We start from the raw sequence: 16,854 nt of genomic DNA, 5'->3' as shown, positions 1-16,854 counted from the left end.
GTATAGATAAATAACACTGTAACACATTTTTATTAAATTTTTGATCCTGAGTAGTAAGTGTTATTTCCTAATTGCTTATGCCTCAAAAGTACAGGAAATGACTATTATTCCCCACAAACTTTGCTTTTGTGACCAGGACATTGATGTTTTAAAATGTACCTATTTTCCTGAACATTCCAGATAGATTCAGTGCTGAATAAACTTGGAGTAAATTCTAGAACATTCTAGAACTTTTCAGCAATATAAATAGTGGTATAAATACAAGGACCTTAAACCCACCAGTTCAGTTTAGTTCCATCTTCCTAAGTGGAGACATATTTGCATTTTTCTGAGATGGCATCAAGAGGCTGCAAGCATCCGGCAGACGCATTTTGCTATATCTGCGGTCAATTTATCAAGACGAGCGAAAAAGTGCTCTGTGGAAGCATCTGCTAAGATGTGTAAGGCCAACAAGGCATATTTCGGCATGCCTGTCGGAGATCAAGACAAACCCTGGGCACCTCATTCCATCTGTGAGCAATGCAAAAAAACTCTGGAAGATAAGATGGACAATGTTTGCTTGGAATTTTATGTTATACAATTTATATTCTTAGGTTTTTTCGGTAAAGAATATGAATCCTTGCAGTCACGAAAGCTTCAAATCTAGAATTAAGTTATAAAATGTGTTTAATTTTTTTAATTGTAAAAGTTTGACATTTTAAAATGTTTAACAATTTTAAATGTTATTGAAAAAATATATCACGTGAAACATGTTGCGAGAATCTCTTACACATTAGTCATGGGTAAAATAAATATATATTTTTTGGATGGTACATAGGAGAAAAAAGAGCCATGAAGTTTACTATCCCAAGAATTTGCAGGAACGCACTGACCACTCAAGCAACTGCTACTTCTGCATGGTGAACCCTTCCAAACGTCGAACTGGCAAGAATGCACCTGCTATCACGTATCCGGACCTTCCTTCATCCATGGCCCCGGTGCCACACTGCCATGAGCTCCCCATACCCACTCCTCCGGAGAGAGAGCAGCCAACTTTAGAAGAGAGCAGCAAGTCAGAGAACGAGGAAGACGTTGTAGATCCAGATGACAATTTCAGAGGTGGAGCTGAGGAGAGAAACCCATACTACCCCAACCAAAAAGACCTCAACGACTTGATCAGAAATCTTGGTCTCACCAAGTCCAATTCCAAGCTTTTGACGTCAAGGCTCAAGCAGTGGAACTTGTTGGATGAAAGTGTGCAAGTTGCAGATCAGAGGAAGCGTCACCAACCTTTTTGCAGCTTCATCACCCGTAAAGATGTGCTCTGCTTCTGCCACAATGTGACCAGTCTGGTCGAGGCAATCAGAATCGCCTGTAACCAGAATGAGTGGCGCCTCTTCATTGACAGCTCATCCAGGAGCCTCAAAGCCGTGCTGCTCCATAATGGTAACAAGTTCCTGTCTCTTCCCCTGGCTCACTCGGTGCACCTCAAAGAGGATTACAACAGCATAAACACCTTGCTGGACGCCTTGAAGTATGATGAGTACGGCTGGGAGGTCATCTGAGACTTAAAAATGGTGGCATTCCTGATAGGTTTCCAAGGCGGTTTTACCAAGTTTCACTGCTATCTTTGCCTTTGGGACAGCAGTGACACCAAGGCACATTAACACAGGCGGGACTGGCCACAGCGGACCGAGTTCTCTGTGGGGAGGAACAACGTCAAGTGGGAGCCAGTGGTGGACCGTCGGAAGGTGCTGATGCCACCACTGCACATCAAATTGGGCCTTGTGAAACAATTTGTCAGAGCTGTAGATAATGAGTCGGCAGCCTTCAAATACCTTCAAGACTTCTTCCCTAAGCTGTCTGAGGCAAAGGTCAAAGCCAGTGTCTTCATCAGACCACATATAAAGAAGATCCTGGAGTGCAATGAATTCCCCAAGAAGCTCACTAGTAAGGATACCGCGGCTTGGAACAGCTTTGTCGCAGTGGTTCATGGCTTCCTGGGCAATCACAAGGTCGAAAACTATGTGGAGCTGGTTGAGATTGGTGAAGAACTATGGCACAATGGGCTGTAGGATGTCCCTCAAAGTCCATATCTTTGATGCCCATCCTGATAAATTAAAGGAGGACATGGAAGTGTACTCGGAGGAGCAAGGTGAGCACTTCCACCAGGATATACTGGACTTTGAACACCGCTACCAAGGACAGTTTCACGAGAACATGATGGGAGACTACATTTGGGGGCTGATTCGTGAAAGTGATTTATCGTATAATCGTAAATCTCGAAAAGCTACTCACTTCTAAATCTGTTGTAGTCATTTTTGTATTACTTTAGTATAAATACATGTTCATTTTGATTCATATGTTTTTTTCTGACTTTATGTGAACGAAAATACACAAATTCGCCCGATTTCTCCTTGAAAAATAGGTAAATTTCAAAACATCACTGTTCTGGTCACTAAAGGAAAGTTTGTGGAGAATAATTATATCCGTTTTAGGCATAAGCAATGAGGAAATAACACTTACTACCCAGGAACAAAAATTGTGTTACATAGTGTAATAATTCTGTAAATTACAGGACATACATTTTCAGAAAATGATAATAATTGCAACTGCAGTGTATCTATAACGGAGTTTTGTATGTATGTTGAACTCCTTTTGCACCGTACGTAGACAGCCGTGTTAATTGGAGGAGCGGGGGAAGGATAACAACGTATCAGTGTATTTCAGATTGCTCTAAACATGTCTCCATTTAAAATTATACATTCGGTTGTTGAATGCGTAAAAATATACATCACATCATAAAAAAACATATACAATAGAGCTTTAATAAATCACGTATAATTGAAATTATAAAAAACAGCTTATTCATGGTTCATTCTGTTCATGGTTTTAAGCATGGACAGCTCACTCTTGTAAATGTAATCGGCTCTGGGACACGGTTCGCTGGGACCCCAAAGCACCTATCCTACAAGCTGCCCAAGCTGCCCCATGATTTAATTCCTGAGCACCTTGGAGCGAAAATCCATCCTCACACGAATTAATCCAGATGCTCCTCAACCTTCTTAGCAAATTAAAAAAATAAAATAAAAATGTACTTGATCCTTGTGAAAATAATGTTTAATTTCTACCTCTGCTGCTGAGAACAACAAATATTGAATAATAAAATTCACATTTAATACCGTTTAATGCCTTATTATCCAAGGTACACTGATGGTGTGTCTAAAAATATGGACGTGTTTGCATGTGCTAAACGAACCAAAGAAAATGGCTCAACAGCAACACGCTGAGATGCATTGCCCAACTGAGAGACAATCTAGAATTCAATTTTTTCGCCGGAGACTCCACACCATTACAATGATTGAACAAAGCCTTGAAAACATTCCAACCAGCCATCAATTTGAACACATTTCAATAACAAGTGAAAATAAGATTTATTTTCAGATTCAAACTTAAAAGACATTCCCATTAAGTTCCCGAGGGAATACTCCGTTTTGGTAAGCTGTTACTGTGAATGTAGTACATTTTTGTTTATGAATTTGTTTAATTTAATCAGCGGCAAGAAAGATTAACATATATAACCAACAAAATATGCAGTTTGTCTTAAGGCACAAATTCATAGTACACAACAATTGTATTATTATGTAAGTCAAAAAAACTGGTATCCCTTTTAACAATTTTGCCCACGTAATTGTTCATACCGTGCTATGTTCAAATGCAATATACAGTATTCCAGATTGTTTTGTTTCTTCCAGCAGTTGATCCTTTTGTAAACGCCTTTGTCTATTTTAATGAAAGCGTCAATTTTTCGATCCATATTTGAAACCAATATAAATCAATCCAAAAAATGCATCCACCATGGTGATTGGGCATACTGTGCTTCTAATTAGATATATTTCACTAAAAAGTCGGTGGCTATGCGCACGCCTGTTATCCAGCAATGTGGAGGCAGTGAGGGTTGATGGATCACACAAATGTTGTGAAACTTCCCTTCCATGGGCGTCGATGGGGTGCTACAACCTGGCCTGCCAGGAGTAGGCAGTGCAGCCGGTGAACAAATCGACATCTAAATGGGGATAGTGTTGCTCCCTCGTACATGCATGCGTTCGAGTTTCCTTCCACGTGTATAAACACTCATCAATTGGCTGGAAACATCTTAAAATAAAAGCCCAATGCAGGACCCTCCTGAAAAAGACTCATACGAAACAGTGTGGCTCATTTGGTTAAACAAGCCAATTGTGATGAAATAATTCGATTTTGCATGCGTGCACACACACACACACTGGATAACCTTCAAATACACACATGCTATAATTCACACCATTCGAAGTGAAAACAATAGAGCTCTCACTCCATCAGTGAACAATACCAAAATATTGCAAATAATACAATAAGAAAAGTAAAATCCATTGTACCTAAGAATTATTCGGAAAATGTATTAAGCTGGAACAACACACGCACAATGCATTACTGCATTAATGCTCAGAGAATTGTTACTTTTGCGAAAAAATTATGTTACCAAATGACAATTCCTATGACATTTTACCAAGGACAATTGCCAACAGGAACACTGCTGGTAACTCCATTAATTAGCTGTTCTGACGTGAACACGGTAAATATAAGAACGTGTCATTGGTTGATAATTCCACAGCAGGGTATTCAAGAGACCTCTAGACGTTCATTAACTGCATTGATCATGGCATCATGTTGCATTTCATGACATAAATTATGCTATTAAATGTCACAATACAGCTGGATAAGTTTAACAAGCAATGCATTATAAGGTAACATTGACATATAAAATGGATCAAAAATCACAACATAAACCGATCAGAATAGGACATATTATAATTATCTAGTTACATGATTATAATCTAATAACACACTTGGAGAACAATACAACATTGCCGCCTTGATATATTCATTCCGACAACTTTGGAGTAATGGAGTTTATTTCCCTAACCATACCAAAAATCTATTCAAAATCAGCAAAAGAATGTACGTAAATTAATGTCTCATAGCAATAAAGGATTGCCAGCGATTGCGAGACAGAAATACAAATCAGAAAACTTCTGTATGCTTATAAGCTGGCTTGGTCCTTGGTGAGCTGCATTCGAGTGGGAGCACTCCATACGCACCGCCACACTCATTTCATTTGGCAGAGACTCAATGACACTGGGCCTACATAAGCTGGCATAGGGACTGGCCTCAGAAGCCAAGTGGCCCATCCAAGCGAGTGAAGAGAAAAGTATTACCGACGTAGCGGCTTGTAGGTATGTTGGGCTTCTTTCGCACCGCACGGAGCCAACTGTGCTTATCGGAGGTGCAGGGGAATAACAACAAACAAAACACAAAAATTTGTCCTTAAGAATTGAGTTTCCAATTTAGATTTAAAAGTGCATAGCTCTGGTGGTTTCCTAATTTCGGAAGAAAGAACGTTCCAGACGGCCGCTGAAGTGCATTTGAAAGCACATGATGCAGTGACCGTCTTTAGTCGATGGTTATGCAAAAGCGACTGCGAGGATGACCGGAGTTTGCGTGATGGTTTATGCTCCTTGACGAGCTCATCAAGAGATTGTGGTTCATTTGCGCCAAGTACTTTGTGTGTAATGAGTGTGACCTTATCATGTATTTGTTCATCAACTGGAAGCCAATGCGGCTCGCAGGATCTTGCAGTACCTGTCACCACACATGCCAAAGAATTTTGTACATGCTGCAGCTTGCTTTGCCAGAAATCCCGTAGAATAGTGAGTTGCAATAATCGAGCCTTGTCGATACTATGCTACACCTCACCGTGTTGGCTACGTCACGACTCAATAGTGGCCAAATGTGTCGTAGACCCCTGATGTAAAAATTGCAGGACCTGACTATTTTTTGCACATGGTATTCACACGACATATTCTGTTTGAACATGTGTCAATGCTCTTGATGAGTACAAAACTGAATCGTGGAGTCTGCAACCACCACACCTGATCTTCCTACAAATATAAATACTTTAACCTCAGCCCAAATGCCAACCAGCAGAACCTCTAATTTTACCTGGATTAAGCAGCATTTAATTTTGTGCAAACAACATGAGCACCCCTCACGTTTAATCTTTAAGGATAGGCGCTGCATATATAACTTTGACTTCATTGCGATTAGCACGGTTGGCTACGTACAGTGCAAAAATAGTTCAACATCCATACATACAGTTTGGTATCAGCAGTTATTTGATGAAACTTGATGTCATGCGATGAGATGACAATGGCGATTGGCTTAACTGTCAAACTTACCAACTCGAGAGATAAGAGGTAACGTCGTTACCTCTCGTGGTACATTATGGAAAAAAGAAAATGTCATTTGAGAAAAATAAACATCCTGTAAGTTATGTTATCCTTAGGGCCAGATTAAGTTCAGAGGGGGGCAAGGCTGTTATAGTTTTTTGGAAGGCCCTCTTTGAATATTCAGTTCCTCCCGTTCACTGTTTTACTACCACCAATGCCCAATTTTACTAAGGGATTGTTCAATCTCTTAGTAATTAAATTTTCGGCTTGGAAGGTAATGCATGAATTCTAAAGTAAAATCCAAATAAAAACCAACAAAAAATAATGGTTTGTGCACAAAGCTGGTGGAATACACAAAAGTGATGCTATGACTTTCATTACCAAATTACCATCAGGATTTAGTGTACTTTTCTTAAAATAGCTTATGAGCTTATTTTTTTTTTACATATCTTCTTTGCGATTTTTTCCGTTTTTTTTATGCCACTTTCCTAGTTGCTTTGACCACTATTTTTACAGGGCCTGAAGGTCAAGTACATCCTCCTATATGGCTCTGAATGTTGGAGGGTCGTGAAAGCAGAGATGGAAAAAGTTGAGGCCTTCCACAATAAATATCTGCCGTACATTTTGGCCAAACAAAATTTACAATCATGAATTGTACTTGAGGACCCGAAGCCGAAACATCACAAAGGAGATAGAACAACGAAAACTGCTATGGCTATGGGCGCCATCTCCTAAGAATGGAACAAAACCGCATCTTTAAAATTACCCTGAGATGGACGCTTCCGGGAAAAAGAAAATGGGGGAGGCCAAAAACCACCTCGCGAAAAATCGCAACTAAAGAAGTCGGTGAGATGAACCTCTGATAGGGAGAGGCACAGTATGCAGCCAGGGACAGGAAAAGATGTAGATAGTTCATTGTAGCCTTATGTCCCATAGGGGATGAAGAGGAGTAAGTAAGTAAATTGCATGACGCTCTCCCCAAACGCAACCCACAAAACCGACACGTGATTTTTTTTATCGTGGAAAAAAATGATCAGTTGGCCCGATCCAGCTGAATAACAGCAAAATTCGTGTGTTGTTGTTGGTGGTGGTGTTTTGATCAATGACGTCAGAGTATGCTAAATGGTACTATATATTTTTTGGGGAACCCTCAAATTCCAAGGCTTCAGGGTGGGGCCCCTAAAGCCCCTTCCTATTACACATGCATAACATTTGTTCACAAAGATTATGGAGATCCGTATGCGCAAGCTGGATTTATAAAGATGTTGTTGTTTTCTACCACTGACCACGAACACGTTAAATACTCAATGAGATCCTGGAAAAAGACAAATTATTAAATACCATGATATCTGGCTTTTATAAACTATGAAATGCATTTAAGTCAGTGAAAAGCGATGCAGGAATCCAAGCTCTCACAAACCGAGATTTGAATGATATATAAACAAATGATCAATACCATTGACAAGGACTGAAAAGCCACACTGAGATCGGGTGAATAATGCAGCAAGATAACAATCAGAATAGGACAGATGCAAGGATATTACGTTCTTACGAACATTATTTTTTACAACAATATTAGCATATATACTCCGAAAATTGAATAAAAGAAATAAAGGCATTGACATAAATGGAGGAAGTGTTAACCATCTCATATGCTGGTGACACAGTCATTCATTAGATAACCAGTGAAAATAAATAACGTGTAGTGTTGGATAGAATGCTAAGTTGAGCACGAGATATGCATAACAGAAACAAGTGTCATGTACAACAAGGTTTGAGGGAAATGACTGGTGTATGGATACCCAAGGCAGTTATTGAATTATGAAATAAAGAGGTGGACAAGAGTACGATTGAGTGTTCTTAGAAGGTTGAACTTCCCAATGAAAATCAACATTCCAATTTGTTTTGTTTCTATTCAGTGCATATTGCCTGCGATGAAGTATGTCCCAGAAGCATTCCCACTGACAAACAAAATGGAACAAAAGCTGAAAATTGTGTAAAGGGACATGGCGAGATGCATGATTGGAATTACAAAGAAACCGAAAGAAAAATACGTGGATCATGGCCACAATGTGAAGGGAATCAGCTCATGTGGTGTTCAGCAAAGATCTCTTTATTGATGACCCACAGGTAATATCTTAGAGCAGGTAGCAGTAATTGGGCTTAGAAGGGATGATGCTGGTGGACGAGATTGGTGACAGAATGGCAGCCGAAGGAGGGAACAACGCCAGAGATGATGATCACTGCAGTGAGGGAACGATGAGATCAGTTCATGCGGTGGAATGACATTGATTGTGACATATCATAATGGCATAGAAAGTGGACAGATCATAGCTGATGATGATAAGCAATTATTTTGTCTCAGGAAACAGTTACACTGATGAGGTCATTTGTAATATAATGAATTGTATGGTCATTTATCTAATAATTCATTTGAAAAACAGCAAAGCGGTATTTCTAGAGGTTGTTTTTGTGGTGCCTTTGAAATATGATGGCAGTGAATAATTCATAGAATCCATACTGTTGTGCTGTACCATACCACGAAATGAATGGTAAATAATCTAATAAAGGGGTGACTTTGGCCAAAGGTGGGGGTGAGGGAGGAGGTGGATATTAAGGTTGGTGAATAAGTTTGTTGAGAAATAAAAAGTTGAGTTCTTTAAATTATCATCAAGGGTGATGTACATTTTTAAACATTTCTTCTCGAAGAAAGTTTTCAATATTTATCACTCTAAAAAATCACATTTATAATTTTGATCTATAATAGTTTCAATGTTCTAAAAAGTGGTTTGTATTGCATCAACGAGACCATGTATATTTCATAAGAAATATATATATATAAAGGCATGTATAAAAATACGATTTAGAGACAATTTTAAGATGTACAAGCTAATATTAAAAACCAGTGTAAGAAAAAGTGATAATTACAGCTCAAATTCAGCAAAACATGTCATATATAATGGCAACAATGGTGTACATGGTATTGGAATCCACAATATATTAATGTAAAATTCATTAAATGGTAATGACCTCCGCTTGTATTATAATACATTGCTGTCAGTAATGGCTATCCTGAGCTGAATAGGTTTTAATTCATTTTAATGCAACAAGAATAGTATTTGTGACGTTATTAAAGTGTTGACTTAAAGCTTTCGTGACTGCAGGAATTCATATTCTTTGGGTCTTTTGGTAAAGTCACGTAGATGACAATCGCTTGTATTGTGATCGAAACGTCGTAGTTTTGTTATTTTTGTTATTTTCTTTCAACCTATCTACGTGACTTTACCGAAAGACCCAAAGAATAGTATTAAAGAGGTCTAACATACTACGCAAAAAAATGTTTAATGAGGACAATAACAATTAATCTTCGAATACAGTTTTGCGCACATGTGAACCAGAACTCTAGAGATAATAATGCCAGCAGTTTTAGATTACAATATGGTGTCTGTGGTATAAGCAATTTAACAATACGTAAAAGGGCCTTACATAACAATGAAGACGTCATCGTGTCGTCAAGCTTTACGAGATAATTGTTAGAAGCATTCAACTTTACTGTAGTAATTTAGATAGCTTATTTAGGGCTCGTGTATTCTGTGCCAATGGGAAAATCAAAGCTCATTTAAAATATCAATCAACTTGAAGTTCCAACAATTAATTCATGTATGCAAGCATTCTAGGCTTTTGAAGTAGGGCTCTGGGAAGAAGGGCTATGCAAATAGCTCTAAGAGCCAGTGATGATTCAGCCACTATGTCTGAATAGATCATTGTAAACAATTCAACATGACCAGTGTTAGCTAAATTTGGTTATGCAAACCCCCAGGACCATGACAGTAGATGAATAAACGGCTGCACATTCGCTTTATTCACATCAATCCACAACTTCATCTGCCTAAAGGTTGTGAACCAGTGGGAAAGTAATGCTTTCTCTGCATTGTAGATAGAGCCTTAGGTAATGTATCCGTCCGCCTGTGTGATCGTGATGGCCGTAAAATGACAGGAACATCATTACAGGGTTGGACTGGGCCACCTGGCAGCAGGCTACTTGACCCCTAATACAGCCTGGAACTCTGCTGTCATGAGGATTTTCGCGATTTTTTTTACGATACAATATGGTATATCTTCACAATATGGCGATTAACGCAGTATGACTTTCTTAATAACGTTGTAATGTTACGAGCATTTAGGTTGTACTGTGTTTGTACTTTGCTTTACATCCTGAAGGTTATGCAAATAGAAATAATAAAATAAACGGCTAAATTTATGGTTTCATTTATCTGCCATGCCATTGAAATGTGTTTGAAATCACTAATTCAATGGGTAATTCTTATTTATTTAGAACCCATTGTGTTTGCTTCGTCATCATAAATGTTGTCACAAATTCAAATGTTTGAAATAAAGAAACAGCAAAACTCACGATATCAAAATGACTACTGTGCTACAAATACGGATGATTATCGTGAAACCTATACAGTTTTCTTATATATAAAAGTCTCCGCGCGCTCGCGCTTACGGGGGATTTGGCTCTCGGACGGTGGCCTTCACGTAGAAAAAGATTTGCCGGGCGGCACGCCCTAAGCCCCGCGGTGGGAATAGGCTATTCCGTTTTCTCATCCGTAAATGTTAAAGTAGTTTAATTAACAAATTTGTGCCGTTTCTATTATTAATTATTTACTTATTGCGCGCCGTCGACCGTACCAACTGACGCCAATTGCGGGGGGGGGGGGGGGGGCGGACCCTGCCAAGTGATGCGCGTTCGCTCCAGCTCACGGGGGACATTTTATTTTATGCGTTTAACATGGAATAAATATCCACATCACGCTGCCGATTTCTTTTCACAGTGTGATGTCGTCTGCTAGTCACTCTCACCGACTAAGTCGGAATCAGCAAGGCAGGACTAACCTATCTCCCGATGGTCTGAACCCGATTTACCTAGTCTGCTAGGACTTAAACTTCTTCGGCTATTAAGCGAAATCTCAACTCTCTCTCTCTTACTCACGGTTCGATCCCTACGGCGCTCCGGCAGGCCCGTCCTGATGCTGACTTGAGGAAAAGAGAGTTTCTTGCCCTTTCTACGGTCCTTTTATTGTTACCTACATCAAATAATAACTCGGCGCCGACCCGCTGGCCAATCAGATCGCTGGGCTTTCCCGCCAATCAAATCGCTCACCTGTACTCTAGTTCTACTCGGACCGTTGATCTCAGCGACGTCCGCATTTTGCCTTCTACATTAAAAGGGCGACCCGTTTTCCCACCGTTCGTGGCTCTGTCCCCCTCTCTGCCCGCGGATCTGTGTGTGTCATGTGTGTTTTCTATCCGTGGTGGCTGCGTAGCCTCGTCGTGATCGTGTGCTTCCACATTGATCCACGGTGCCGCAGTGTAATTTAGCCTGGGGAAAGCCTCAGTCAATTCCCTGGCCTCAGGGAAAACCGTGGAGAATGTTCCCCCCCCCCCCCTACGAGGGGGGCTCCTGGGTGAAAACCTGTGGGCCAGGCGACTTCCCCGCGAGGCTCTATGTGGGTGTGTGTGTGTGTTTGTTTTGGGGGGTTGGTGAGGGGGAAGCAGCGTCGGCCCCGTCGCTTGGTGGTGGCGGAGTCGTAGGTGGGGCGCCCGCAGAGCGGCTTCGCGGCTGCGGCATCACACTCACATGTCCTTTAGATTGCACCCTTTTGGTTGCACTCATGCCTTTGGATTGCACCACTCTTCGATTTCACATTAACATGCTAATCTCTCACATTAACATAGCCACTTCCATGCCCTCGTCGAAGAGGCTGCTCTTCTATCTTACAATTACATGCTAATTTCTCACATTAACATCACTAGCCATGGCCACTTCTTTATGACCCTTGGGCTACACCCATTTAAAACCTTTTTTAAAACAGTCTGCCTCAGCAGCAGACCATGCTTTCCCACCTGATGACAGACGCTTAAATAGCATTCCATCACAGATATAACAGGATATGCCACGGTCAAGTGAAACCAAACACAACAAAGATACATAATGCACAACACGCACATATTACTTAAACTTAAGATAATTTTTAATGACAATGACGTTCTCATTGCCATGTGTAAACAAAATAACGTGAACCATTTCCTTACAGCAGGTGTCGGCCGCTGCAAAGCAAACCTCAGGAAGTGGGGCCATCTCGACCAGGACCAGAGTTGCATTTGCAGTAAAGAGCAGAGGATGCCTCGCCCATCTGCTCCAGTGTCAAATCTGTTAGAGCAGCCACGTACAGCTAATGATTTCAGCACCAATACTGAACTGTGCAGGCCTGTAGCCACAAATGGCCATAATTAATATAAGTTAGTATGATGGACACGAATTGAATGAATGAATTGCCATGCATGTAGCATCACGTACGAATCTCTCAGATAATCCTCAGAATTAGCTACAATCCACAGCTTCCTTTTTCTACTTGGCTAAAAGGGGCCTAATTGAAATTCTAGAGACAGCTGGGTGAATTCAAACAAGTACACGTGCCAGGTTGTCTCACGCCATTGAATAGGAAAGACGAGAGTTGTGACGGCATGCAGTAATGGCCTGGAGGTACTTGCATCGTTTGAAAATGAGGTGAAGGTAAACTTGCACGGTGTAAGTCAAATAGAACCGTTTGATCTTACAGATATACAGAGAGCACTCGGCATACAGTAGGAACATCAAACACTGCTGATCACTACACTTGCAAACTCCATTAAAAGAACAAATATTTGGATGTAATACGTGGTGGTCCACGTAAAACTTAAGCCTCGCAGGAAGGAGGCGCCTGGGTTCGATTTCCAATTTAGGCTGCTTTTTGCATTACGTTTGTATGTTCTCCCCTGTTCTGCATTGGTTTCCTCCGGCTCCTTAAGTTTCCTCCCAAAGCTAAAACAAAAAGTTAGGAATACATTCCAAGACTGAAACGTGAGCTGCAAAACTATTCAATTGGGATGACACACAGCCAGCATCAATACTTGGCAGCGCCCTTATTCAGAAGAGCCTTGAGCCTCAGTGATGAGATTCTCCTGGGTAAACAAGTGTAGTAATAATGATATTTCCCTTTAACCAAGACTCAGAGTTAATGCTTCAAGAAGTAATCATAAACTTTACCTTGTGCACCAGCACGAAAAGTAGGAATCAAAGCAATGGATTATAATAATGGTCAAGCATTATTTAAATTATTTGATGAAAATCTGTACAATATGCAAGAAATATTAATTACAGTAACATAAATTGTGTTTTTCACGCAATCCTTATTTTTTTGTTTCTATCTTTAGCCATGTAGCATGTCAGTTTGTGAATTAAATATTAAAATTCGTGCCAACATTTTGCATATAATAAGGTATGGACATGGTCAAATATTCCTATAATATGGAAAATTTCCCAATAGAAAAACCAACGGATAGTTAAATCATAACCATGGCTCTCTGCCTAATCACCCCTGCTAATTATCTGAAGTAATCAATTTCTATGTCGGCAGGAAAACTCATTTTATTTTGCCAATTAAGGCCAACTAAACCCATGAAAGTAAGCCAAGAGATTAAAATTCAAGGAACATGCCCAGTGTTCACTCTTGTCAGCAAGCCACTATTTTATTTATTTTAACGTTAAGCTGTAAATTGGCTGTCAATGCACCTGGTACTGAAAATACCATTCCTTGTAAACCCTGGAATTTGCAAATAATGATTCTGATGATTACCCTTTAATCTGAATCAGATCAAGTCATTTATGAACTCCTTACCACTCAGGTTATATACATACTGTATATACCATTACAATTTTAAAACGTTTTCTTAGCTATCTGTGACTGTAGGTGGTACGAAGATAAGGCATACCAACAATTATAAAACATTTGGAAAAACACTTTTGTAAAAAAAAAAATCCCAATTACTGAAACTCACAAGGCCAAAGTTTAGAGCACAGATAATGAACAAGATGCTCTTGTCACATGAGATATGTTTCTTGCAGTCTTAGATGTGAAAATTGGACAATTTAAAGCATTCATTGAAAACAGAATAACACACGCATCACACTCTATTCAAGCTTTAGTGGGTTTCATGGCCAACCCACTTTGAGTAAGAACATTTATTTTTCCTGCGTGTTATTAAATGTGTTTCAACTGCAAGCGATATTGATATGATTGCATTGCTGGATGATCGAAATGTGATAGACTGCTTCATTATGATAACACTGGTCGACATGTTTTTAGACGTCGTCTGCTTCAGAGATTTAATGTGCTTTTTATTATGGATTTTGATGTGCTGAATTCAAATCTGACATTTAAAACAACTGATTGGCTACTGTTCCCAAGATATTTAAGTTTTTACATTTTACGTCTATGTAGATAGTGTAGATCGTACAGTTTTACTCATAAATTGTAAACCTAGGTCTTTTCACGTGTTTATGGTTGATTTACATGATAACATGTCACTTGTCCTGTTCATGTAACACTTAAAAAATCAGCAAAATGGTTATATGAATAAATTTTACTATGACACAAAAGGCAAAAAACTATTATGTGTATATAAGTACATAGTTTAGTCCTCATTCGGTGTCTGCTCGGCACTTCTTGGCTTGTCTCTTGTATTCATTAAATGGAGCATCTCTTGTCATTATCCAGCAATAGTCTGCAAGCATTGATGGGCTCCATTTGCCATTAGCGTTTCTACATTGTTGCAATGTCCTGGTGAAATCGCTCGCCATGCAGTGAGCGACGAGCGTGAGAGTGCAAAAATGTATCTATAGTGGCATCATGGGACCTCCTTTTGCAGTACCAAAATATGAGAATATGTTTTTCCCCTTTTTTCTGGCAACAAAACAGGTGTTAAGTTGTTAAAATACCAAACTGAAACATTTTACAAGGAATTATGTCTGCATTAACCAAAATATTTGTGGTCAGAATGCAAACAAAAACATACTCTGATATTATATGCATTGTCTTTGAAACTGATTGGTCCACACCAGAGACAGCTTTCTTTAAAGCCTCGTCTCAAACGGTGTTAGACCAGAGGACGCCTTTTGGTTAATGCAGACATGATTTCTTGTAAAAGGTTTCAGTTTGGTGTTTTAACAACTTAACACCTGTTTTGTTGCCAGAAAAAAGGGGAAAACCCTATTCTCTTTATTGATATGTTGCAACCAAGGCTTTTGTATACCTTGAAGTTTTCCACCAACTCCCTGTAGTTGTCTGCCTTGTTGTGTCCGAGAAAATGTGTTCCCACTAACTGGAAGGCTTTCCATGTCGTCTTTTTCTTGCCACGCATTACACTGTAAAATGCATCATCTTAAAGAAGTTCACGAATCTGAGGACCAACAAAGACACCTTCCTTTATCTTAGCTTCACCTAACCTTGGAAATCTTTCACAACGGTACTGGAAAGCTGCTTGTGTTTTGTCCATGGCTTTGACAAAGTTCTTAATCAGTCCTAGCTTGATGTGTAAGGGTGGTAACAAAATCTTCCTTGATTTAACAAGTGGTGGATGCTGAACACTTCTCCCCCCTCAAATGACTGTCGGAGTGGCCAATCTAGCTTGATGTAGTGGGAATCTCTTGCATGACTATCCCATACACAGAGAAAACAGCAGTACTTTGTGTATCCAGTCTGCAGATCAAGCACGAGAGCAACAACGTTCAAATCGCTACAAAGCTGCCACTGATGTTGGTCATAGCTTATGCACCTCAAAAGTTGTTTTATGTTGTCGTAGGTTTCCTTCATATGGACTGCATGATCAACTGGAATTGATAGCAAAACATTTCCATTATGCAGAAAAACAACTTTAAGACTAATCTTCGATGAATCAATAAACAGTCTCCTCTCATCTGGATCATGAACGATGTTGAGGGCTGCCATCACACCATCGATGTTGTTGCAGGCTACAAGATCATCTTCCATGAAGAAGAATGGGACAAGATCCTTTTGACGGCCATGGGACATGGAAACCCCACTGCTGCAGTCTGGAGCCCAACAGCTCTGCCTTACTCTTGGGTAGTTCCAAATCCCTGACAAGGTCTTTCAATTTACCTTGTGTTATGACGTGTGGTTCAAAGGAGGAGGATGGGATAAATTCTGGGTCATGTGACCTTGATGGTTCAGGACCAGAAGTTTCATCATCTTCCTCGTCTGACTCAAGTGAGAATGATTCTGGCGCATCAAGAAACGGTACTGGACGTATAGCTGATGGAATGTTTGGATAATTATGCACAGTACACTTTTTCTTATTTGACAGACCTTTCTCAACTGGAGGCGTCATGCCGTAGTAACAATTGCTGATATGATCTGTTGGCTCTCTCCAAATCATTGGCACTGCAAAAGGCATAGATTTCCTTTTCCTGTTCAACCAGTGGCATAGATTTGTTGAACAAGTGTTGCAGCATATGCGTGGGGTCCACATCTTGTCCTGATCTCCAATTTAACAGCCAAAATAAAGGTGCTAGGCTTTCTTAACCATAGTGGTTATACTGGTGCTTTTGTGATGCAAAAGTCACTTCACCACAAACATAGCAGAAGTTATCTGCTTTGTTCAAACAAGTACAGTACGAGGCATTGCTGCTCACTTTTGCTAAACGGAAATGTGTCCCTTTGCAAAATCAAACGCTGACAAATAAGAGAGGACGATACTATCATTT

This window comes from Lampetra planeri, chromosome 2 (genome assembly GCF_965212315.1).
Source record: "Lampetra planeri chromosome 2, kcLamPlan1.2.h2, whole genome shotgun sequence".
Lineage (NCBI taxonomy): Eukaryota > Metazoa > Chordata > Hyperoartia > Petromyzontiformes > Petromyzontidae > Lampetra > Lampetra planeri.
This window is presented reverse-complemented; position numbering follows the sequence as displayed.